This window comes from Marmota monax, unplaced genomic scaffold (genome assembly GCF_021218885.2).
Source record: "Marmota monax isolate L192 unplaced genomic scaffold, Marmota_monax_Labrador192_F-V1.1 WCK01_AAM20220418_F8-fsc00095, whole genome shotgun sequence".
Taxonomy (NCBI): Eukaryota; Metazoa; Chordata; class Mammalia; order Rodentia; family Sciuridae; genus Marmota; species Marmota monax.
In genome coordinates this window covers 4980837-5007597 of record NW_026695244.1, presented here as the reverse complement: position 1 = coordinate 5007597, position 26761 = coordinate 4980837, and the positions used below count along the sequence as shown (strand labels likewise).

General features: G+C 39.5%; 1 protein-coding gene, 1 long non-coding RNA gene and 1 pseudogene across 16 annotated transcripts in view; 2 read left to right on the top strand and 1 right to left on the bottom strand.

Moving 5' to 3' along the window:
- The first annotated feature begins 5171 nt into the window (after positions 1 to 5171).
- Positions 5172 to 8040, top strand: LOC124105725 (3-hydroxyacyl-CoA dehydrogenase type-2-like; annotated as a pseudogene).
- Positions 8041 to 14692: 6652 nt separating this feature from the next.
- Positions 14693 to 18570, bottom strand: LOC131424051 (uncharacterized). Of its 2 annotated transcripts, none has more exons than XR_009226459.1 (2): positions 18338 to 18570; positions 14693 to 17116 (listed from the first exon to the last, which is right to left on the bottom strand). It is a non-coding gene; the product is annotated as an uncharacterized LOC131424051 (long non-coding RNA). The 2 variants fall into 2 exon arrangements; XR_009226460.1 differs by lacking the exon at positions 18338 to 18570 and adding an exon at positions 17288 to 17440.
- The window catches only part of Ino80d (INO80 complex subunit D), a 65491-nt gene continuing 55790 nt past the window's right edge, over positions 17061 to 26761 (top strand). For 3 of the 14 annotated variants that reach the window (XM_046462944.2, XM_046462945.2, XM_046462940.2), the window contains exons 1-2: positions 17886 to 18052; positions 24199 to 24301. The gene's annotated coding sequence lies outside the window, so the exon portion shown is untranslated. Of the gene's footprint in view, positions 17191 to 17223; positions 17341 to 17633; positions 17791 to 17885; positions 18053 to 22446; positions 22706 to 24198; positions 24302 to 26761 lie in introns of those variants that run through there. The other 11 variants (XM_058578236.1, XM_058578228.1, XM_058578235.1 and 8 more) reach the window with 7 other exon arrangements.

The window sequence follows — 26761 nt, the reverse complement described above, 5'->3', positions numbered from 1 at the left end:
GCATCTTTTTTCCTAATGAAGCAACTCTTCATGGGTCCCTAGAAGCTTCAGGGTGGAGACTGGTCACCAGAAAGACTAAGTCTGGATTAGAAACTAAAACTATAAATCGCAGATCCCCAACCTCCAGGGAGAGGAAGGGGGCTGGAAATTGAGTTAAAAATCAATCTTTTGTATGTGACAAAACTTTCATAAAAACTTCTGCTGGGGTTGGGAGAGCTTTCAGGGTAGGGTGGTAGGAGGGTGGTGTGTCCACAGAGGGCATGGAAGCTTTGTGTCCCATATTCCCAAGCCCTCCACCAATGCTTTGCTCTGATTTTCTTATTTAGCTGTTCCTGTCATATCCCTTGTAGTAAACTAGTGAATGTAAGTAAAAAATTCTCCTGAGTTCTGTGTACTATTTTAGCAAATTGTCAAACTGGAAGTTGTGAGAACATATCCTGGCTTTGTAATCAAGTCAGACAGAAATATGGGTAACCTGGGGACCTTATACTTGTGACTGGCCTCTTAAGTGAAAGCAGTCTTGTGGGGCTGAGCCCTTAAACCCACAGAGTCTGATGGTGACTCTGGATGGTTAATGTCAGAATTGGACTGAATTATAGGACACTCAGTATGTCAGGGAGTTGGGAGAATTGGTTAACGTGAGAAAAAACACTCCACAGTTTAGTGTCAGAAATTATTGTTATCATCTTTTAATTTTTAATTTATTTGTATTTTTTGGTACTGAGAATTGAACCCAGGGGCACTTTACTACTGTGCTTCATCCCCAGTCTATTTTATTTATTTAAGGTACCAAGGATTGAACTCAGGGGCATTCAACCACTAAGTGACATTCCCAGCCCAATTTTGTATTTTATTAGAGACGGGGTCTCACTGAGTTGATTAGTGCCTCGTCATTGCTGAGGTTGGCTTTGAACTCTCAGTTCTCCTGTTTCAGCCTCCCCATCTGCTGGGATTATAGGCATGTGTCACCATGCCCGGCGCCAGACAGGTCTTGATAAATTCCTTAGGGCCTTGCTAAGTTACTGAGGCTAGCCCCAAACTTGTGATTCTCCTACCTCAGTCTCCCCAGTCACTGAGATTACAGGTATGTGCTATCACACCTGGCTATTTTTGTTATTATTAATTTTTATTATTTGTGATATGGTGATTGAACTCAGGAGCACTTTACCATTGAGCTATATCCCCAGCCCCTTTTATATTTTATTTATTTATTTTAGTTGTAGATGTACACAATACTTTTATTTATTTTTATGTGGTCCTAAGGATTGAACCCAGTGCCTCACACATGCCAGGCAAGCACTCTACTAATGAGCTACAAACCCAGTCCCTTATATTTTATTTTGACACATGGTCTTGCTGTGTTGAGTCACTGGGATTATAGGTGTGTGCCATCTCACCAGGCAGTGTCAGAAGTTTTGTGAGGAAAAGCAGCTCAGCATGTAAAACCATAAATACATAGAATCCTTTCACAGTGCTTAAATGAATTAACGTTTTTTAAGTTTTGTGAATTTAAAAAGAGAAGCAAAAAGAACCCAGTGAAAATCACATTATTACAACAGTCTGATTCAGAGAAAACAGAAAACTTTCTCCATTTATTTATTTGCAGCTTGAACACTACCACTGATCTACAACTCTTTTTTTTTTTAAATATTTATTTTTTTAGTTTTCGGCGGACACAACAACATCTTTGTTTGTATGTGGTGCTGAGGATTGAACCCAGGCCGCACGCATGCCAGGCGAGCGCGCTACCGCTTGAGCCACATCCCCAGCACCTGATCTACAGCTCTTTTATTTTTTATTTTGACAAAGTATAGCTACATTCCCCAGGCTGATCTTGAACTTGAGATCCTCCTGCCTTAACCTCTCAAGTAGCTGGGATTACAGGACTGCATCACCACCCTGGGCTAGAAACTCCCTTTTAATGGTGGTGCCGGGGAAGACAAATGGTTTGCATAGAGTTTACATGGGCTTTCTAAGAATGTTATTGTAAGTCTGTATTTCCCCACGATTTAATTTAATTTACTTATTTATTTTTAAGATGGGGTCTCACTGTTTTCCAGGCTATTCTTGAATTCCTGGACTACATGCATGTGCCATCATGCCTGGCTCTGCAATTTTTTCTTTAGATACATTTCAGATAGAGACACATGATATAGGGATTGAATGATACTTTATGCCATCATCAATGACTACTACATGAAGTACAAAGAGTTTACTATGATAAAATTTAATTAACATAATTCTTTTCTTGTTCCTCAATAGAGACAAAATGGTTACCATCTAGTTCAAGTTTAGCCTAATGGTCTCCTGAGGTTGATGTTAACATCATTCTGGACAGGGCAACAGGAAGCATCTGTGTATCCTACCATGAATGGAGATGATTCATTCTTTCCCCATTCAAGTATAAATTCGTTGGTATTAAATTACCTAATTGCTATTTATATATTTAAATGTTTAGACATACTGCAATAACTTCTCAGTAAGCTTAAATGATTTAAACCATGGAAATACTTAATTTTTCCCAATTGGTCAACATCGATTCTTTTCTTTTTTTTTTTTTTTTCCTCCATGGTTTAAAGGATACTTGTCATATGAAAGCTATTCTTACAAAATCTTTTGTTCTCATGTTCTACAACCATCTATGGTGACAGCAAAACTCAGGGAACAATGTCAGTCAATTAACAGTTCCCAAAGAGCAGATGGCATAAATGATCATGCCCTACAAAATGGAGAAGGGGAATACACAAAAGATATTTGCTCAAAGATGCTAAAGTTTCCATACAAAAGGCTATAATGGTAACCATTTTTAAATCTCTTTTATATTTGCAGGTGATTCTCTTACATCCTATCTTTTATTTTTGACCTGAGAGACTCATGTAAAAATAACTTAAGAGGGGCTGAGATTGTGGCTCAGTGGTAGAGCACTCGCCTTGCACATGGGAGACCCTGGGTTTGATCCTCAGCACCACATAAAAATATATGAATAAAATAAAGGTATTGTGTCCAACTACAGCTAAAAAATAAATATTAAAAAAAAACTTAAGAGTATGTATTTATGTTAGGTATTTTTAGCAATGAGGAGTATACAAATAAATATGCTAACAGAAAAGTAGAATACGTAACACTGCTTTCAGATTTTTAAACTGTACTATAAAATGACCAATTGGAAAATAATGTTTAAACGTTACTAAAATGATTAGAATTGCACACATATTTTGTTAGCCATTATGGACTTTTATTTATTTACACATCATATAGGAACCTTGTATATGCCAGGTAAGTCTGTTGCCAATGAGCTATAGATGAACTTTTTTAGTGAAATTAATAGAAAGTCTACACTTACTCTCTCAGAGCTCTTCTCATTTAACCTATCTTAAAAAAGGGATTATACTTTTTAAGAATTCAAAATCTCAAATACTATCATTAATTCAAAAAAATTTCTGATGCATACTTTGTGCTCAACATGTAAAACCATAAATACATAAAATCCTGTTTCTGATGCTAAGTGAATAAAATAGACAAAAACAAAAGTTCTAGCCCTCCTGGAACATCTATCTCTTTAAGAAATATTATTATTATTATTATTTTGTGTGGTACAGGGGATTGAACCCAGGGATGCTCTACCACTGAGCTACAAGTTGCTCAGTTGGCCTGGAACTTGCAATCCTCTAGCCTCAGCTTTCCAAGTCACTGGGATTATAGGTATGCACCACAGCACCCAGTAGAAGCTTGTATTTTTAAAGCAGGTCATGAGACTAGGGTTGTAGCTCAGTGGTAGGGCATATGGTTGGCATGTGTTTAATCTCTGGCACCAAAATAACAACAAATAAATAAATAAATATAAAATTAGGATCTATATAAGAATAAAACATCCCTAAAATAATAATTGTTTCCTTTCTTGTCTGACTTCATCCATGTGAGGGCAGGAGCTGTATTTTTCACCAATATCCTACTACTTGTACACTGTAGATGATTTATAGGTACTTCTTGAATATTTGAACAGCAGAAAATCCTTAAAGTAAGTAAAAATTATGGTTCTTTGTTGCATGTTATATCTGTTTGAACTTTTCTGCTTGGCTTTCAAAGTCCTCTTTTTTAATATTTATTTTTTAGGTGTAGTTAGACACAATGCCTTTATTTATTTATTTTTATGTGGTGCTGAGGATCGAACCCAGGGCCTCGCATGTGTTAGGTGAGTGCTCTACTGATGAGGCACAACCTCAGCCCCTCAAAATCCTCTTAACTGGGCCCTACGCTACTTTGTCTACTACATTTCCCAGTGCACACCTATTCCACTGTGGAGAATACCTGCTCACTCCTGCTTTGGATCATGCCATTTCCTCTATCCAACATCAATAAAAATTCTCTCCATTTTAACAAACTGATCTCTGGTCTTCCATGTATCTGGACTATGTTAGGGATTTTGGGGTATCTGATTTAATGCATACAGGAGTGAATGAGGCCCAGAGTTCTGGGAGCACCCCACTGTACTCAGTTCCTGAATTGGGCCTAAAGCCCAGTTTAGTAGCGCCTAGCCTTCTCCAGCAGTCCAAGGAGCCCTTCTCTCCTCACCCTCGCTGTGGCCAGGAACCCTTGCTTATTTTGTTCATTCTTCCTGGTTCTTCTCTTTGCAACTAGATTATAAATTCCCTGAGCACAACTGTGTAGTACCCAATAAATATTTCACCACTGAAGACTGCATGCACTGGGCCTATAATCTCAGTGGCAGGATTAGGAGTTCAAAGCCAGCCTCAGCAAAGCCATAAACATCTCAGTGATACCCTGTGTCTAAATAAAATACAAAAAAAGGGCAAGGGTTATGTTTCAGTGGTTAAGTGGCCCTGAGTTCAATCTCCACTACCAAAAAAAAAAAACCCAAAAAAACAAAAAAACACGCATGGTTTGATCTGAGCCTTTCATTTATTTATTTATTTATTTAGATACTGTGGATTTAATCCAGGTACACTGTGCCACTAAGTCATTTTAAAATTTTTAAATATTACCAGTCATTTTTTATTTTGAAATAGTTCTCCCGAAGTTGCTCAGACTGGCCTCAAACTTGTGATCCTCCTGCCTTAGCCTCCAGGGTCCCTGGGATTACAGGTGTACACCACCAAGTCAACTGTTAAAAAGTTAACCTTTGAGTTCTTCAATAGTGAGGCTGGTGCAAGATGGCTGTGGCATGTTGGAACATGAAGGGCCTGGTAGCAGTAATAACTGGAGTAGCCTCCGGTCTTGGTCTGGCCATTGCAGAACAACTGATGAAGCACAGGACTACTGCTGTGCTTCTGGACATGCCTGACTCAGGTGGTGATGCCCAAACCAAGAAGTTAGGAAAGAGACGCATGTGTGCCCCAATCGATATGACCTCTAAGAAGGATGTTCAATCAGCCCTGACTAGCAAAGGAGAAGTTTGGCTGTGTGGATGTGGCTGTCCACTGTGCAGGTATTGCAATGGCCAATAAGACATAAAACTTAAAGACATACAACTTAGAGAAGAACCAGGCCCATTCCTTGGAGGAGTTCCAGTAGGTTTTCAATGTGAAGCTTATGGGTACCTTCAATGATCCACCTGGTTGCTGGTGAGATGAGCGAGAATGAACCAGACCAGGGAGATCAATGTGGGGTTATCATCAACACTGCCAATGTGGCTGCCTTTGAGGGCTAGGCAGGACAAGCTGCATATTTTGCTTCCACAGGGGGCATAGTTGGCATGACATTGCCCATTGCTTGGGATCTGGCTCCAAAAGGCATCTGGGTTATGGCCATTGCTCCAGGTCAGGTCTGTTTGGCACCCCATTGCTGACTAGGCTTCCAGAGAAGGTGTCCAACTTCCTGGCCAGTCAGGTACCCTTCCTCAGCCAACTGGGTGACCCTGCTGAGTACGCTCACCTGGTCCAGACCATAATCAAGAACCTGTTCCTCAAAGGAGAGGTCATCTGGATGGATGGGGCTCTGCATGCAGCCTTGAAGGGTGACAGCAGGGAAAACGAAGGCTCCTGTGCCTCACCTCCCCCTGGGGTACTACTAACTTTGCTTACCAGTCACCCTCTGTGCCTAATAAACTATTTCATTATAAAAATTATTTTATTTATTTATTTATTTATATTTGCCTTACAGATTTATTTATTATTAGTTGTTCAAAACATTACAAAGCTCTTGACATATCATATTTCATACATTTGATTCAAGTGGGTTATGAACTCCCATTTTTACCCCGTATACAGATTGCAGAATCACATGGGTTACACATCCACGTTTTTACATACTGCCATACTAGTGTCTGTTGTATTCTGCTGCCTTTCTTATCCTCTACTATCCCCCCATATTATAAAAATTTTTTAAAAAATTAACCTTTGAAACAAATTCCATCTTTGACAATTTAAAAAATAAGCTCTATATGGTCAGAATTTGCTATGTGAAAACTCTTTCAAAAGAAATACTTCTCTTGAGATTCAAAAGTTGTCTTTCACTTATAGGTAAACAATTTAATGTTCAGTTGGTCTACGTCCTTCACTGACTTTAATCACAACCCCTTTCAGTTTCTTTTTCCATGCACAGAAGTCCTAGTATTTCCAGATTTTCTTTCATTCTTTTGACCACACAATGGTTCTATATAGATCTTCTCTGGCTCCTTTGTGTCTCTGAGGTAGAGTGACCTAAATTGCATAGACAAGCTTTATTTTGATGAGCTACCCTAGCCAGGGTCACATATTCTAGCCAGCTAATTTCCCACAGACATGTTTAGCTTGGCTAGTAGTTGTTAAAAAATAAAGAAGAAAAAAATTTAAATTTTATTTTGGTACAAGGACTTAACCCAGGGGTGCTTTACCACTGAGCCACATTCCTCAGCCCTATTTTTTTTATTATTATTCTTATTATTTTGAGACAGGGTCTTCCTAAGTTGCTGGTGCTGACTGGAACTTGCAATCCTCCCATCTTAGCTTCCTCAGTCACTGGAATTATAGGCACATACCACTGCACCCAGCTAAGAAACAATATTTTTAACCCAGTGGTCTCAAGTTCTTCTCAGGTTCTACCATTCCTTTAGACTTACACCAGGCCAATTTCCTAGACTGTAAAGTCAAGGAGACCAGAGACTGCCTGTATTGTTCACTATTAAATACTGAAGCTGCTACAAATTTCATCCTTATGTAGAAGCAGCTTTTTAACTTTTTGTCCCAACCCTGAATGAAAATATACCTGGGCCTGATGGTGCACATTTTTTATGCCAGCAACTCAAGAAATGGAGGCAGGAGGGTCACAAGTTCAAGGGTTGTCTGAAAATAAAAAATAAAAAGGACTGGGTATATGACTCAGTGATAAAGCATCCCTGGGTTCCACCTCAGTGTATACACAAAGGCACATATTCTGTGTTAACACTTCAATTACAATGACTTTGGATATTTTCTATCATTCTCCTTTCCTTTCTTGTGGAGGTATGTGTATGTAGTACAAGAGATTGAACCCAGGGCACTCTATCACCAAGCTACATACCCAGCCTTTTTTATGTTGAGATAGGGTCTAAGTTGCCCAGGATGGTTTCAAACTTTTGACCTTTCTGCCTCAACCTCCAGAGTAGTTGGAATTACAATGATGCACCACTATATCCAACTCTCCCAAATTTTATCTTTTTTTTTTTTTTTTTTATACCAGGTATTGAACCCAAGAGTGCTTAACCACTGAGTCATATCCCCAGCCCTTTTTTATATTTTTATTTAGAGATAGGGTCTTGCCGAGTTGCTAAGTGCCTTGCTAACTTGTTGAGGCTGGCTTTGAACTCGTGATCCTCCTAACTCAGCCTCCAGAGTTGTTAGGATTACAGGCATTCACCACTGAGCTGGCTATCATTCTTCTTCATAATCTGCTAAGCTGATGCTTAAATTCCCACATTTTCTAACATCTATGGCAGAATTAAGGTAAGATCTCTTGCCACAGTATTACCTAGTACCCCTGAATAAGAACCCTGTTTGTTTGTTTGTTTGGTTACAGCCAGGTGCTAGGGAAATGCCTAGCAGTGTCTGGTACCTGGAAGAATGAACAAATGCTTGTAGTTTTATGTTGACTGAGTCTGTTCTTATGTGAAAATAAAAGTTCAATTACATATATCCATATATTTTTAATTTCTATTTTTTTAAGTGCTGGGAAACACTCAGAGCCTGGACTTCATGCATGCTAGGCAAGTACCTGAACTACTTCCCCAGCCCTCAATCATATTTAAAATTATTCTTAAAAACTAAACTTTAGGGCTGGGGATGTGGCTCAAGCGGTAGCGCGCTCGCCTGGCATGCGTGCGGCCCAGGTTCGATCCTCAGCACCACATACAAACAAAGATGTGGTGTCCACCGATAACTAAAAAAAAAAAAAAAAAAAAAAAAAACAAAAAAAAAACTAAACTTTAATTTACTGAAGAGCATTAACTTTAATCAAAAGGAAAAATCACACAAGTAGTAAATATGTAATAGGATTCTAATTAACTATATAATTCCTTTTAAATACTTTAGAAACTGATCCAAGACCCAGGTGAGGCAGTGGATGCCTACAATCCCATTACTTAGGAGGCTGAGGCTGAAGGATCACAAGTTTAAGGCCAGACTCAGCAATTAACTGAGACTCAGTCTCAAAATAAAAAATAAAAAGGGCTGGGGATGATGTAGTTCATTGGTAGAGCACTCCAGGAGTTCAATTTCAAGTACTTAAAATTTTTTTTTGATTTTACAGTTAGCTACCCGACTTTTCTCAGTTTTCAAATTAAAATCTACTTTGATCTACTTTCTATGAATTCAGTGGAGAGAAAATAAATAGAAATTGACAGTTATGGAGTAGCTGTTATGAATGAGCTAGTATATCATATAGGGTCCTAAAATCACCTTATTCAAACAGTCTGTGTTAAGAATGAGGGCATTGAGGTTTCAGAGGCCAGGGAGCCTGCCCCAGTTTTCAAGTAAATATTAGCCCTGGGATTCAGGGTTTCTGATCTACACCTACACTAATACTGAATGTGCATTTTAAAACAATAAATGAATAGCTGCCCTATAACACAACTGAAAATATTAGACAAGTATAAAACTTTTATTGTTCCCTTTGTGGTACCACTTTTTTTAAAAGATATTTCATAATTCTTTTATGCCTTATTGTCAGATGTCTTTCATTTTCAATATTTAGGATATTGAGATTTAAATGCATTTCTCTGTACAGAATGGTTAACGAAAGGAGTTAAGTGGTCATAATATTCTTCTTTTGTGTATTCTGTATGTACTTCCTGTACCCCTTATATTTTCAGACTTTGAAGGGCACCAAAATCACAGCTAAACTTAAATTTTTTGTTGCAGACTATAAATTATCTGGGTATTTAAAAAAAATATATGGAAAAAAATCAGTAAACAGTTTCTGTTTCAATGCATATATTTGGTATGCTAGAATCTTAGTTATCTCCCTTCATCTTTCCTTCTGTTGAATTTGGCTTATGACCATGGTAAGTCCACTGTCTAGGTAATGTTTAAAAACAAAACAAAACAAAAACAAAAGGATACCTCCTGACCTTGAGCAGTACTAACTGTAGGTGTTTGCTGGCAAACAACCAAAAAGAGCAGCTGCTCTTTCCTTAGTACTTGCTGTGTGCTGGAGACCCTGCCTAGTGCCTTTATATCCATTACTGCCATCTAGTCCTCAGAACACCCCAATGAGGTAGGTAGTACTATTATCTCCATTTTTACCAATCAGGAAAGTGAGAGGTTAAGAAGCTTACAAAGAGTCAAACAGCACAAAAATGCTGGAGCTATATTTCTAAACTTGATGACTTTGACCTCAGAGATTAAGCTCTTAACCACCACAGCCCCTTACCTATTTGGAAAACAGAAACAAAAACAAACAAACAAACAAACAAAATCTGGAAAACAATGTAGGACACTAAAGTAAGAATTTGTACACTTGGGTTGGCATCAGAAGGCTTCAGGGACAAGGTTTTAAGCAAAGCATCAAAGCAGAATGGAATTTGAGTTGGCAGAGCTGAGAACAGAGAACATCAAAACAAGAAAAGAAGCATCAAAACAAAAGTGGCCATGGCTTCCTGTATGAGGCAAAAAGAACACCACCTAATAGAGGGATTAGGTTGAGTAGTTTCTTTTCTTTTTTTGGTACCAGGGATAGAGACCAGGGGTGCTTAATCACTGAGCCACATTGAACCCCCTTTCCCCTTTTAAAATTTTATTTTGAAAGCTGGGCAGGGTGGTGCACGCCTGTAATCTCAGTGGCTCCGGAGGCTGAGACTGGAGAATCTCTTCAAAGCCAGCCTCAGCTAAAGCAAGGCACTAAGCAACTCAGTGAGACCCTGTCTCTAAATAAAATACAAAATAGGGCTGGGGATGTGGCTCAGTGTTTATTTTTTTATTATTGTTATTATTATTTTTTTTTATTTTGAGAGACTATTGCTTACAGGCTCCCTAATTTGCTGAGGCTGGCTTTGAACCCATGATCCTCCTACCTCAGCCTCCTGTGCTGCTGGGATTATAGGTATGTGCTATCACACCCAGCTAGGTTGAGTAGTTTCTAGTGGAATCTTATCTGCTGTCATGACCACATTTCTTTCTCTTTCTGGTTTTAAGAATGAAACAGGGGTTGGGGTTGTGGCTCAGTGATAGAGTGCTTGCCTGGCATGTGTGAGTCACTGGATTTGATTCTTAATACCATATGTAATTAAAATAAAGGTCCATCAGCAACTAAGATTATATATATTTTAAACAAAATGCAAATACCAATGTTATATGGCACCCGGTTATGCAAAAACCAGAAATTCCAATGTATACAAAAGTAAACAGTAAGATTTTCAATTACGGGGCTGGGGATATGGCTCAAGCGGTAGCGCGCTCGCCTGGCATGCGTGCGGCCCGGGTTCGATCCTCAGCACCACATACAAAGATGTTGTGTCTGCCAAAAACTAAAAAATAAATATTAAAAAATTCTCTCTCTCTGTTTCTCTTAAAAAAAAAAAAGATTTTCAATTACTACCACTGCCTTTAAAAACTTTATGTCTTTGATTATCTTCCCTGGGTTTAAATCAAGCTATTTGGACTATGTTGATAGTTACTCCTTATTTTATTGTAATGAGGAGTAACTTACTTCCCTATTCTCACTAGTGAGTTCTGGTTGTCTTTAAGGACATGGGAAAGATGTTACAGCACAGGAAGTTCAAACTTATTAGTGGGCTATGATCCAGAAAATCACTGTAAATTAGTTGTTTGGAACCTGGAATTTATTTTCCCATGGAAATAGTGGTTATATTCCCAGAGGGTCCACAAAAGCTTACTTAACTAAGAATGCAGTAGAAATGAACACTGTCACCTTTGTGCTAACCTCTGCCTATTATCCCGAAGTCTCTATGGATTTCTCTCCTTATTACAATGTTTAACCACCACTTTGGGAACAGCTTTTCTCATTACAAATTATAGAAAATGTTGACGGTCACTTGTAATTCTATCCAAATCCAATCTTTTAATTGTTCTTTGGGGATGTTTCTTTTTACCACCCAATACTTAAAACAGGACTTCTGTTGGAGAATTATTTTCCTTTTTCTAATATCAAGGAGTCAGTATAATGGCCAAAGAGTGCCTATAGCCTAGGCTATAGTGTCATGTTCTCTGCTATAGCTTGATAAGCACTGCCATCAGAGGCCTAGAAGATATATTCTTGACTTTGTGGAGTTTTAAAACAAACAATCTCCCTAACACTCTTCCCCAGCTTTCTTGGCTTTTGACATGTAATCATATGATAGTTTCTAGGTCTTATTCGTCCTGAGTTTGGTGGTATAATTTAAGAGACTACCTGAATAACGTTCATGCACATTTTGATTATAGTTGAATTGTTACTACTGAAATTTCATTCTCAAATAATCTAAAGCTATGATCTAAATGTCTGCCAAATATATAACTTATCTCAGGAATACTTTCTTTCATGTTATAGTAACCACAATAAAACACAAATATCTTTGTTTTAGATGGAAACATTACCAAGAAATGTTTCCAAAACAGAAATGCTTTAAAAAAAATTGTGTATGGCCACAATAAGAGTGTGGCATTGCAAATTTTTAGGCCACGTACACATCCCACTACTACCTCCTTACTTCTGGGGTATTGCCATGTTGCCCAGACTGGAGTGCAGTGGCTACTCACAGGCATAAGCCCACTAGTGCCCAGCACATGCAAACCTACTAGTGTCCCTGTTCCTAGGAGGTTACCATATTGATGCTGAACCTAGTAAGGACACCCAATTGGCTTTGATATAGCACACTACATCCTTGAACTTCTGGGCTCAAGCGACCCTCAACTTCCTCAGTAGCCACCACACCCAGCTCCTTGGAATTTTACTTGCCAGGAATTCTTGGTATTATTTTAAAGTCTGCCTGTGTTGGGAAAAAACACCTTTAACATTAGGGAAGATTCTTATCATCACAACTACCCTCCAAAAAAACCCACCAAATTTACCTAACCATGTCATCAGTTTTGTTTTTTTTTTAAGCCCATGTGATTCTGTCAGCAAACATTTGCCAACAAAATCATGGCTTTATTGTGTAAAGACAAATTCTACTATATTAAACGTACATACATCTTTTGCTTTAAATCCTCACAATCTATGAATGAGACCTTTTAAGGATATAGGTGGTATTTTTCTTAATAACTTCACTGTAACAGCCATAATATGGTGGTCAATTTTTATAAAACTAAAATCATTAATATAGAAGGTAGATTGATTAGATTCTGATAGTAAAAATATTAAGGTAAGACAGCCCACACCTGTACTAGCTAATCTCAGCAACTGGGAAGGTTGGGGCAGGAGGATGGCAAGTTCCAGGCCAGACTCAGCAATTTAGCAAAACCTTGTCTCAAAAATAAAAATGGCTAGCGTGGTAGAGCACACCTGGGTTCAATATCCAGTTTAAAAACAAAAACTGGGGCTGGGACTGAGGCTCAGTGGTAGAGTGCTTGCCTAGCATGGGCGGAACCTGGGTTCGGTCCTCAGCACCACATAAAAATAAAGGCATTGTGTTGTGTCCATCTACACCTAAAAAAATAAATATTTAAAAAAAATAAAAACAAAAACTAAGGCAAGTGTAGTCCTATTTCAACTAAAGACCAAACAGCTACTTATGAAATCAAGGCATGATAGAATAAATTAGCTAGTGCTTTACACCAACTGATACTGCTCATTTTGAGGATCTGGAAGAAATTTTTTCTTAATAACGATGCATTTCTTTTTGACAACAGGTATTGAACCCAGGAGTGCTTTACCACTGAGCTACATACATCCCCAGTTCATTTACTATTTTTTTTTAAAGGGGGGGGAGGGAATTTTTAATATTTATTTATTTTTAAGTTTTCGGCTAACACAACATCTTTGTTTGTATGTGGTGCTGAGGATCGAACCCGGGCCGCGCGCATGCCAGGCGAGCATGCTACTGCTTGAGCCACATCCCCAGCCCCATTTACTATTATTATTTAAATTTTAAGACAGGATCTTGCTAAATTGCCCATGCTGGCTTAGAACTTGCCCTGCCTCAGCCTCCGTAGTTGCTGGGACTATAGGTGTGGTGTATGCTACTGCACCTGGCTCACAGTGCATTTCACTGACAAATATTAACCTTTTTGCATTCTTCAAAACAATTGATAGATTTAGGCACTACACTTCAGGAAGGTGAAATAAGCTACTAGTTAACTAATGAATGAAAGAGGGCTCCAGTAGCAGGTGACTAAAATTGTTTTTGGCAAAGCACAGTGGTCAGGAACCTAGGATTTCTAGACCCATGGCATTTTAGTAGGCACCTTGGAAACTGCAGGGCAGAACCTAGAATTTTATTGAGCCAAGAAATTTCACACTCTGACAAATTAGACAACTATCCTGTCTTAAAAAAATAAAAGGAAAAAAATAGCATAAAACTTTTTGGAGCTCCTGTGGGAATTAAATGAGAATACATACATAAAGGTATCTAGCAGGGTTGGAATTGTAACTCAGTTGAAGTACAGCGCTCACCTAGCACAGAGCTTGATCCTCAGCACCACATAAAAATAAATAAATAAAATTAAGGTATCGTGTCCATCTACAATTAAAACTACTTTTTAAAAAAGTATCGGGCTGGGGATGTGGCTCAAGCGGAAGCATGCTCGCCTGGCATGCGTGCGGCCCGGGTTCGATCCTCAGCACCACATACAAAGATGTTGTGTCTGCCAAGAACTAAAAAATAAATATTAAAATTCTCTCTCTCTCTCTCTCTTTAAAACAAAACAAAACAAAACAAAAAAAAACAAAACAAAACTATCTAGCAAAGTTACCAATGTGAGCCAGCAGGGTGGTGACAGGCAGGTATTTGACTAATTCAAGCTACTAAGGAGGTTGAAGTGGGAGGATCACTTGAGCCCAGGTGTTGGCAACAGAGCAAGACCCCTTTTCAAAAGTTAGCCAAATTTGAGTAGTGAGAATTTTGCTGGAGGAAAAAAAAGTGCTCCTAAATTATGACAGCTTTTTTTTTTTTTTTAGCACTTTTGCTTCTAAGAATTGAGGGTGCCTGAAATGAGTTAACAACGGAAACAAGTGACCAAATTCACCAATATTGCAAATTCAGTGGGATTCTTCTTAGTTGAGCAGCAATCCCCCAAATTTTGACTAGTTGGCTAGGATGATGAATAAATAGTTTATACCCATGTACAAGTCAACCTTTATAAAGAGAAAGCACTGAAATCCTGTGATTATACAAGTACAGTATTAGCCTGATAGACATCATGCAAGCACATGTCTCTTGGGTGACAAAAGGGATTGCATAAAAAGATACAGCCAGCTTAAGGCAAACAAATACATCTGAATTTCTTGAAACACTGAAAACATCATCTATAAAGTTATATCATATATAAGGAAAAACAAGCTTTTAGCAAACATGGTTTTCAAGTTCACTAGAGGTCTAAGTAAAGGGAAATAGTTTCCTTGCAATGACCACTGTGTTTATCTCCAAATGTTAAAAACAAATAAGTAAAGCAAAGTTCACAACTGAGGCTTCAAAGATGTTAAGAACCAGTTAAGTTGGCAGTGGCTCTGGAGGCAGAGGCAGGAGGACCCAAAGTTCCAAACCAGTCTCAGCAATTTAGCAAGGCCCTATCTCAAAATAAAAAATAAAAAGGGCTGGGGATGTGGCTCAGTGGTAAAGCACCCTGGTTTCAATCCCCAGTACAATAAACAACTAAATAAATAAATAAACCAGTTAATTTTACTTACTTTTTTTTTTTTCCCTATTAAAGAGGGAGGCAAAAACCACAAAAATAATTCGGATATTCAGGTATTATATTCAAATTTAGATAATAAAGATGGGGTTCAGCAAGGCAGAGTGAATACCTGATATGTGCATTAACTGAACTCACCTTAAAGTTATATAACAATTTCTGAATTCGGGAGCTCAAAAAATAGACATTTTTATGTGGAGTCATAAGTTACTTACTACTGATCCAAGGCACTAATACTACAAATTCATTCCCATGAGGTTAGCCAACATGTGTTAGAAAAAATATCTTTTAGTACAAAATTCCATTCCTCATTCCCTGTAGAACATACATAAAGACAGTCTGGTCATTTTCTACCATTCTTCTCTCTCTTCACAAAAATGGAAAAAGTCTGTATAATTCATTTTTCTCCAATAAGAATTCTCTTGGAACTGATGCAAATAGGCAATGCCCTTCTATCACTTTTGCACTACCTCAATATTGTTTATTTTTCATCCTATTAACCTACCATGCTTTGTTCATTAAAAAAACAAAAACAAAAACAAAAAAAAAAACAACAGCTTCATGACATTCGTTGTAATATATGAAAACTCATTCATACAGACCGGCAACACAGTTAAAGTTCTGAACTAACATTTCAACTTTAACAAAAATAACAGATTTCTCAATTCTGTGATACAGGATGCAGACAGCAACATATGTAATACAAAGACCTAAACTTTAAGGACTCTAGATAGATAAAAACGAAATGACCACCTATCAATCTTAATAATTTTCCTTAAGAAACCTAAAGCTGAGTTTAAAAATCTATTTCCAGGTTTACAGTATTCTTCCTTCATGGGCAGACCACAACAGAATTAGGATTATTTCCAGAAACATGGTCAGTTATACACTGGGGTTGGATTTAAACCTCCAGTGATGTCTGCTTTTATTTGCACTGTGAAAAATAAATAGCTGTATTATGCCTTTCTGGACAGTCAATAGGTTTTATTTACATTGCTTTGCAAGGAGGAGACAAAAGACATCTCTTTACAATTGTCTTACAGCAATCTCAGTTTAGAATACGTAATACAGACATATGTGTATGTTTATATATGAAAACACAAACATTTATATATAGAGTAACAAAAATAAATAGACAAAATAACTATGAAGTCTCTTGAAGTACAGATTTATAAACTGTCCACCAGCCACAGAACTTAAACCTGTAATGGACAAAAATCATTACTGACTTTAAAAAAAAAATACGACTTTCACTAACATGGAAAAAAATTAAGATAGAAAAGAGAAAACAATAATCACCGGAAAACCTGTGTCTTGTAAAGATTTCTTCCCATCAGAAGATGCAGAAACATTTTCCCCCCTGGAGCAAATGCACACGTTTCTCATGAACCCTCAGTTTCTTCCCTGCTTTCTCCCTCAGGCGCTGGTGTCGACGGCCGGTGTGGACTTTTTTCCAGAGGTGAGAAGTAGAAATGTGCACTTTATCAGGGAGAGAGTGCACTTTTCCCCCTGGCCCCCCTTTGCTCTGCCTCCAAGATGGTAGGAAAGTTGTCGTTTCGGAGGGCAGAGGAGCCACTCTCTGGTGTTATGTCCTCGCAGTGCCTGTAGTGGTGCTGTAGGAGGCTGCTGCCTCTTCTTGTGCAGCCCCGGCAGCCCTGCCTTCTTGGCTGGAGAGTATATTCAGGGATTTCCCCTTAATAATCACCGACCCTGGGAGCACTTTTTACTTTCCAAAATAAAAATATGATCCTCACCCCTCTTGCTTGACAGGGAAAGGCTCTCACTGAAGCCCAGGGGGGAGCAATAGCAGCGGCAGCCGAGCTTCCTAGTCCATTGCCAGCGCCTCTCACTCTGATCTGTCAGCCCAGCCGAGGGAAAAGGGGGGAAGGAGGAAGGAAAAAAAAAAAAAAAAAAAAAAAGCAGCTGAAAGGTAAGCAGAGGCGGCCCCAGGCCCGGCCCACATCCCCGGGCTCCCGTAGGGCGGCGGGCTGGGCCGCGCAGGCAGGGCGGGCGGCGAGCGCGCTTACGTGAGGCCGGGGATTTGCCGGCCCACGCCAGGCCCGGGGCGGAGAATGAAAGGGTGAGTGGGGCCGGCGCTGGGGTGGCGGGGGCCGGGGGCCTACGGGCCTCGGGGGCGCCCGCCGGCGGCGACCGAAGGCTGGCGGACGGGCGGGCGGGGGTCCGGCCGGGGCGGGAGACGGCCGGGTGGCGAGGCCTGTGCGGGCCGGGGTGGGGGTGTGCGGCGGGAGGGGGGGGGGAGCCGGCTAGGCCTCGGGCCGGCGGGCCCCGCGGCGGCCGCGCCCTGCCCCCGCACCCCGGGCCTGCACGCGCCCCCTCGGGTCCCTCGGGACCTCCAGGCGGGACGGCGGCGCTGCGGGGCGAAATTCGGCGCCGGCCCCGAGGCTCTCCCGCGGGGCGGCAGGCCCGGACTGACGGGACAGGGGCGTCAGGGGCGTCAAGGCCTAGGAGTGGAGAATGGGCGCCGGCCCCCCTTCCCCCTGGGTGTCTCACAGACGCCCCCCGGATTCCGGTAACAGTTGAATTTATTTATCCCCCTCCTTCGCGCTCCGGGCGGCAGGCCGGGGCGGGGCGGGCGGCCTGGCGGGCGTGGGGTGGGGTGGAGGGGCGGTGAGAAGTCAGGTGCAGCCGCGGCCCGGAAAGTTTCCTTTTAGGACCGAATTGGGGTCTGCCCTCTCTTCGGGGAGCCCTGGACCTACCGCCCGGGACCCCCGGGGGCGTGGGGAGAGCACTCGGCTATTTTGAAACTCTTTGCCAGTTCCTGTCCATTGAAGGTACTCCGCCCCTGCACCCCTGGCCCGCGCCCCACCCCACTCCCAGCGAGCCCCGTCGGGCTGCAAACTCCAGCCTGTTCCCCAAGAGCCCTTAGGCTGGGGGAAAGGCCTTCTCTTCCGGTTTGGAAAAGTTTTCAAGGGATTTTTCTTAGCGTTATTAGTTAGTGACCGTGTTTTTTAGGGGTGGGAAGGGAGGGAGATTCAGGTGGTGTTTCTTCTGGACAGTCTCTGCCCATCTCCGATTTAGCCCTTACCCCCCCGAACTGGGTTTATTATCAGGTTTACCACCCTTTTCCTTCGTCCCGGACTCCTTTGGGTCCAAAATCCCCTTTTCTGGTCAGCTCCGGCAGAGGGAAATGTGGGGAGCAGCGAGACAGGCAGCGTGAGGGGCAGGACCAGGCAGGATTTCTGGAGCAGCCCCCAGATGCAGGAGCAGCCCTCCTATTTGGTCACTGTCCGGTAAACCAACCCCGGAATGGAACCAAGGGTCCCTGGTTCTCAGGACGCTTGGAAGCTTTCAAAACTGCGAGGAGGAGGAGGAGGAGGAGGAGGGGGGAGGTGGGCAGGGCAGCTCTTGAAACAAGGTCTTCCTACAGTTTAAGATCAGTAGTTTATTTATTCTGATAACTGATTAATTTATGCACTATTCTTATATGGCACTATGGAATCAGAGAAATGGAAGTTTTAAGGAAACTTGTTACTGCCACATCTTAGAAGGGTCTGTGGAAGAGCCCTCTGGAGTTTTTATTGTTATTATTATTATTATTATTATTATTTTCTGTTTAAACGGATTCAATTTAGTTCTGTTTTGGCGTCTTGAATTTCTGAGAGGTTTTTATTTTTGTTTTTTGAATGTTGTAAACTGAAGTTTCCAATTCTAGATTTCCCACTTTTCAGGGATAGGAAGTTTCCTGTGGCTACTCTTAACCTCCTTCTGGTTGTTCTTTAGAGTTGATGTTGAAATGTTAATGGTTCCTGACACCCTCCTCCCCAGCCCCCAGTGTGGGCACGTTTGGAAACGTTATTTTTCCTCTCTTGTTTGTCCCCCCCCCCCCCCATTTTTTTTTTTTTTTTTTTTTTTGGTGAGCTTGGGCCAGTGCGTTTTTTATTGTGTCCTGCTTGGCAGCAGGTTGGATATTGCTAGCCGAGGTATTCCACGTTCTGACCACTCACACCCTACCAATAGTAAAAAGAGTAATTTGGAGAGCAATGGATATAACCCATGACTTGCTCAGAGCTGACTTCTGTCAGGCACCTGAGACTCCTTATGATTCTTAACCAAGTATGTCTTTTCCTTTGGTCTGCCTGAAGTAAAACTCATTCTCCACAGTGATAGATAACCAACCATTTAGCATTGTGCTTAAGAAAGTCTTGATATTGAAGACTGTATAGGTTTCATACCAAAATGTAAATTAGATTTAATGGTTGTTTTAACTCTGTTGATCAGTTGAAATTTCTTATTAACTTGGACATTTTCATATAAATGTGTACCAAAAATCATTACTTTTATTATAGTTTGATTTTATTTTTAAAGCATACTGGTGGGGGGAAAAAATCCTTCTATGGATTCCTTTTCCCAGGACATTTTTAAAGTTTGAAAGAAATTCTCTTGTTGCCTCATAATTTGATGTTTTTTTCATATTCCTAAGCTTTCAAAAACTGTTTGAACAAATACCAAAACTTTGGTACTTTTTCCCACTTGTCCCAAATGCATATTAATTCCCTAATCTAATCACCTCATGGGCTACTTTATTCCTGTAGGAATGGTAGGTTTGACATTTTTAAAAGTTATATTTTATTTGAAACTAATACAGACTTTCAGGGCAAATATTGGATTAGCTATAAATTGCAAAGAGAATATACCTTTTCACTGTTAAATGTTTTGTTTTAAAAATTGGTGTTTAATTTATAAGTATGAAGTAATCAAATTTTCTTTCCTCAGATTTTATAAACCCATTTGTCTATTCCATCCCAAATGTTTTTTTTCTCCCAGCTAATCATGTTTGCTGCTATTTTTAGAAGAATGAAGATTTTAGTTTAGATGGATTTTAAAAGTTCTGAGTACTCAAAACTTAAAATGTCATTTCAGAAAATTGCTGATCCATTCATTTTTACCTGAGATGCTTTCTCAGGGCCAGCAGCTCTCACTACCCAGGTTTGGACCAGTGGTTATAGATAACAAAAGGCTATTTATATCTGAATACAGCTAAAGAGCAATATTCCCAGACATGAAACCCCCCAACCCCCATACCTGGTAACTTGTAAAAAGGTAGGATAATAGAGGAGGCTGTCTTGGAAGCTAGAATTATCTCCAGAACAGATACTCCTGTGTAAATACAATGGAGTCACATTGAAGTCCACTTAACTTATGCTAATACAATTGTGTTTGGCAAAACATACAGCACATAGTCTCCTTCCCATTATATCAGGTGTGAGTTTGTCGCAGAGGCCCTGACTATAAAAGTTGATTTTAGACAATGCTCTGGATCTTTTGAGATACTTGGTTTAAAAAAAAAAAAAAAAAAAAGTAAAAATTTTAGGTTTCTTTCCCCCCCCCCCTCCTTGCACTTAAGGTGATAAGACTACTTTTTTTTGCGGGGGGGGGGGGGGGGGGGGTGCTGGGGATCGAACCCAGGGCCTTGTGCATACAAGGCAAGCACTCTACCAACTGAGCTATATGCCCAGCCTGACTACTTGGTTTTTATTCCTTCAAAAAATATGATCTGTTGTTGTTGTTGTTGTTTTGGTACCAGGGATTGAACCCAGGAGTGCATAACCACTCAGCCATATCCCTAGCCCATTTTATTTTTGAGATGGAGCCTCACTAAGTTGCTGAGGCTGGCTTTGAACTTTTGATCCTCTTGTTATTGGGATTACAGGTGTGTGCCACCGCGCCCAGCTTGTGATTTGTTTTTAAGACTGGTTTTGGGGGAAATTTTATTGTATCTTGGCATCTTGTAGTCTGACATGTTTGAACTGGGCTTTTGGGTTCTGATCCCAGGTCTTTCACTGGGCAGGTTACTTAATCTTTGGTTTCTTTAACTGGAAATGGAAATAAATTTATTTGACTTAAGCAGTAAGTGAGATAGCCATGTGCTTGGCCCCAGAATAGTTACTGATGGAAGATTGATCCCCCTAGCCCACTTTACCTTTCTGGTAGCACCATCTAAATACTAATACTATTTATTTTATTTGTTTACTTATTTTCTGTAATTAAAAATAATACATTCTTATTCTGTGTTTGGAGAATTACTATTCATCCCACTCAGGGGATAACCATTGTTGTTGTTATTTTTTTTGAGTACTGGGATCACACTCAGGGACATGTGTGGGCAAGTGCTCTTACCACTAAGCTACATCTGCAGCCCATCTACTGTTAACATTTTAAGTGTGTTTTCTTTCTTTTGAGTATATGCATGTATATGGCATCCACATAAGCATAGGCTGTTAAACGTAACAGTAATTGTGAGGTTTTGTGTTGGTTAGAAGAATGGACTCTAGAGTCACATTGGTCTTGAATCCTAGCTGTGTGAAATTGGGTAATTAAAATTACTATCTCAGTTTCTTCATCCACGAAACGGGGCAATATAGTGTTTACTTCATAGGGTTGATGTAAAAAATTAAATGAGGATTTACACATCAGTCCTTTAAAATAGTTCCTAGTGGATAAACTTCATGTAATACTTTCCTCTAAAGATTTTTTATATTCTTGTGTGAATTTTTAATGAGTTTTGACTCAATATATGTTAATAATACTAATAAGTATTTGACTACAGAAAGAATATTATAGTTAATTTCTTGGGCCAAGTACATATTCTTGTGCCAGTAAAAAATTGTGCAGTATACACATGGACAGTTCCAGCAGCTTGCAGTCAGCCTAGCCTCTGCTACCCAATTCTTTCTAGTTGGCAAATGTAAAGGAGTGATAAATGTACCCACTGGTAAAGGAGGAGGTAGGTTTGTTTGACTCTTGGCCTCCTGGAAGATTTGAAGTGACCTGCATGGCCTTGAAGGCCTGAGTACTGTTGGGGGCCTTGGTGGGCTCACTTTAAAGTGTGTTGCCTGAAGAGATGACAGGAATTGTTGAAGTCACTGGTGGTTCATTCATCTACCAGATTAGCTTTCTTGTGGTACCTCTGCCCTTGAGGAGTTTTTAGTCTACTTGGGAAGAAAACTAAGCCAGTATTGAGGAAACCTATTTTTCTCCTCTGGCCTGGGGGCAGGCCTTAAAGTGAGAGGGCTTTGCAGAGATTTCTTTTCTAAGGGAATGGGAGGAGTTAGGTATTCAAGGAGGTAGGACCTGCTGGTATGAATAAATGCCTAGGGACAAAGGAGCATTCTGTGTTGCAAATTGTGGTTCTGTGTGGCCCTGGAGTAGGGGGAGTGGGGGAGTAAACGGGGAGAGGAAGGGTCAGCCTGGCCAGGACTTCAGGAGTTTGTATGTTACACAAAGAAGTTCAGATTTCTTATAAATTTGTAAGCTGACCCCAAAGGCCTTTGACCAAAGAAGTGATCTAGAGGATTCAGGTTGTATAAAGAGTGGCATAGAGGAGAGCATGATTGGAATTAGAACAGTGAGGCAGCTACTGAGAAGAGAGTGAAGCTGGCCTGAATTAAGGTAGCTGAGAGATGGAGAGGAGGTGGCAGAAGAAGGTAAGTGGGTTCCAGAGGTTGGCCACATGTGAATGTGGGCATCATCTTCATAGATGCTGAAAAGGTAGAAGCAGATCAGAAGTAGATTGGTGTGGTCACTGGTTCTTAAGGAAAGGAAAATGTACTTGGACAGTTTTATACATTTGGTTGGAAACCTGGGTAGTAACCTCTAGTCTTGGTAGATATGGAGTAAAGTGATAATAAAAGCCTGTAGGGATGTTTTCTTTGATTTAGACTTTTTATGTTTATGTGTGACTTAATTACTGCAATTTCATTGATGAGGAAGTGGATTTATAAAATTGCTGGGTAACTGTTATCCCTCTTGTATGCATACAAGTTTCAGTGAGCTGCTGACATGAAAATATTGGAAGATTTTATGGAAAAGTTTTAAGTTTTAATCTTGAAAATTTGGAAGATCTGAAAACACTAGGTCTAATTTTTTTTTTTTTTTTTTTAATTGCAACAACTTGTTGGAACTGGCTTGAGTCAGTGCCTTTGGATGAGCAAACTTCTGTAAAGGCTGCTCCTGGCCCACTCCTGTGGCCACTGTAGGCATTTCTTCTTGCACCCCTTTAAGATGAAATCAAAAGAACCTTGGGGAAATTTGGCCTGTAAGTGTGGGGCCCAGAGAAAGGAAGCTACTGACTGAGCAGCCAGGAAGGAGAGATTTTTCAAGAAAGAGAAAGTGACCAACAGTGTCATGCTGCAGAGAGGTCACATAAGCCAGAGATGGAAAAGTGTATGTGGAATTTAGTAACAAAGAGGCCATTCGTTTCAGATTCTTAGAACAGAAGAACTTTGAAGAGTATAGCTACAACTTAGTTTTTCTTCTTTCTTGTCCCTCTTGTGGGGTTTCTGCAACAATAGTGACTATGACAATGGTAGAACTCAGAAAACATTTGTTGTAAAGGATTATTGACTAGAGCTAATACGTGATTAACTAAATCAAACCCTGTTCATTCTGCTGTATTTCCCATCACAAAATTATTAGTATGTAAAACAAAATTATTAGTATGTAAAGACTCTATAGAGAATATTTTTAATTTTTTGCAGTAATGAGAATTGAACCAGGGCCTGTCCATGCTAGGCAATCTCTCTGTCACTGATCTACATTCTTAGCCCTTATTATTTTTACTTTTAAATTTTGAGACATAGAAAATATTTTTATATTAGATTTCTAATATGGAATATAGGAAAGAACTCTTGGTGGATTCTGTAAGTCTAGCCCCAATAGGGTGGGAGGGCCTGAATTAGTGGAGAATTATACAGTACTATTCAGAAAACCACTAGCAGCTGGAGAGGGCATTTTAGCCCTGCAGATTCTAGATTAAAATGATAATACTAATAAGTTACTACTTACTGCTTCTAATAGTAGTTAATACTAAGTGATTACTATGTACTGGGTACCATGCTAAGCACAGTTTGTGAAATACCTAATTTAATTCTCCTGAGCAACTGAATGAGGTATATACAATTATAATCTTCCTTTTCAGATGAGAGAATTTACCAGATTTGAGCCCCATCACTGATTCCTACCAGAGCCAATGAGTGATCTCTACTGCTCCATAAGCTATCCTTACCTTTCTAATAAATCAGGTAAAGGCTATTGAAATTATTTTAATTTTAAATTCATAATGCAAGCTTATATGTTCAATGCTAGAGCAGTCTTTGGCACATAGACATCTGGCAAACATTTATTTTTAAGTAATTCTAATTTAAACTTTAATTATACTGAATATTGCTTTAAGTTTTGGGCAGTAGGCAGTTTTCTCACTGATTTCTTTTTTCCTCTTTTAGTCACATGAGCTGGTGGGTTTTCATCATTCCTCAGTCAAATTTTACTCCTTTTCACATTGACATGAGAATGTTCGTTCTTTTTTTTTTTTTTTTTTTTTAAGTTAATATAGTTGTCTGTTTAGCTACAGTTACATTTTGTGTTCTGTCAAGTTGAATTAAAACTCAATTTAAAAAGTCTTAACATGAAGGAAAAACCTTAAGACTTTTAAGTATGAGACTCTAAATGTGATTTTAACAATAGCTACTCCTTTTGGGATAAGTAAATAGCCTTTTCATCTTCATTAAATATTTTGGAAAGTTAACGTCTCAGGATTTTGGTTCATCCTAGTTTAAAAAAATCGTAAGATATGTTTTTAGGTTAATGCTCCTTAAAGGTGGTAGAATATAAAATTATAGGTGGCAACTAGAGAAAAATGCTGTGGCAGTGAAATGAGCATGCTTCTGAAACAGGAGACTCAAAAGAACAATAATGACACACAGGGAGTCTGCATGGCGGTGACCCAGCAGTAGTCCCAAAGAGAATAATGTTCACGTTTTGTCAAATTGTTTTGTGGTTGTTATTGGAAGACTGAAAAAGCCATTGGCTGCTTGTGCTAAAAGCTTATCTTCCTTTCTCCCTGCTAATATCTTTTTCTCTGTATTTGCAAGAAGAAAGAAACTATGAAAATGAACTGTTTTATTTTACAATTAAACTCAATATATAGTATCAAGAAGGATTTTTTGGAAAAAGATTCTGCATCTTAACATATTTACTGTTTCTGAATTCTAGTGTACGTGGATGTATTTGCTGTGGAAATATTCTTTCTGAGACCTGAATCTCATCTATTTTCAGTAATAGTCATTTCTGCATTTTGGTAATAGATGAATGTATATGTTGTTGTTGCTTTAAAGTTCTTACTTACCTGCATTTTCTCTTTAAGGGAACATAGATCTTTTAAATTCTAAGCTAGTTGTCTCCACAGCTGAAGGTGATATCTGCTAAAGCTGTTAATAAATTTTGTCTGGTTAAGATTTTCTTCCTATTTTAAGTGATTATCATCATGTGTTGAAACTTAAAGCTGTTTTATCCCTCTTTTTATTTTTTGTTTTTTGCAGTGCTGGAGATCCAACCAGTCTCCCACAGCTAGGCAAGCACTCTACCACTGAGCCCAGAAAATGTGATAGTATTTAAATCTTAGGACCTATACATGTTTGATTATGTGGACCTTATGTATTTTATGTTTCCTTTGTTTATTATAGTGAGTATCAAGGAGTGAGGTGATTGTGAACTCCAGCTGTGCAGGCTGGACAGTTGACTATTCAAAAGGAAGATGCAAAGAATGCTATAAAGTGGCCATTTTATTGGACTTTAAAAATATCAAAAGAAATGAGGAAAAATTAATCACAGCTACATATAAAAATTAAGGAGAAATTGTTTATAAGATGTTGAAATTAAATATATATTTTTTTAAGTTTTTTTTTTTTTTTTTTTTTTTAATTTGGTACTGAGGATTGAACTCAGAGGCACTCAACCACTGAGCCACATCCCCAGCCCTATTTTGTATTTTATTTAGAGACAGGGTCTCACTGAGTTGCTTAGCGCCTTGCTTTTGCTGAGGCTGGCTTTGAACTCGAAATTCTCCTATCTCATCCTCCCAGAGCCTTTGGGATTACAAGTATGCGCTGCAGTGGCCAGCTTTAAATATGTTTATGAGTGGCATAGAAGTATAGGTAAACTAGGCACAGTGACACATGCCTGTAATTCCAGTGACTCTGGAGGCTGAGGCAGGAGGATCCCAACTTTTAAGGCCAATCTGGGCAACTTAGCAAGACCCTGTCTCAAAATAAAAAGGGCTGGGGATATAGCTCGGTTGCACAGCATTCTGAGTTCAATTTCCAGTACCAAGAAAAAAAAGGAAGGTTGGGGTGATTAGAGAAAACTTTCACATTTTGTGGGTAAATACTAAAAGAGGGTAGTTGAATGGACTAATGAATTCTTAGAGTTGGAAAGGAGTTGAATAGGTAGACTTTTAATGAGTTTTTACATTTTCAACATTACTTTTTGAATAAATATTGAGTAGCAAATTATTATTATTATTATTTTTTTTTAATATTTATTTTTTAGTTTTCTGCGGACACAACATCTTTGTTTGTATGTGGTGCTGAGGATCGAACCCGGGCCGCACGCATGCCAGGCGAGCGCGCTACCGCTTGAGCCACATCCCCAGCCCTTGAGTAGCAAATTATATGACATCTATTTGATGAAACATGTTACTTCAT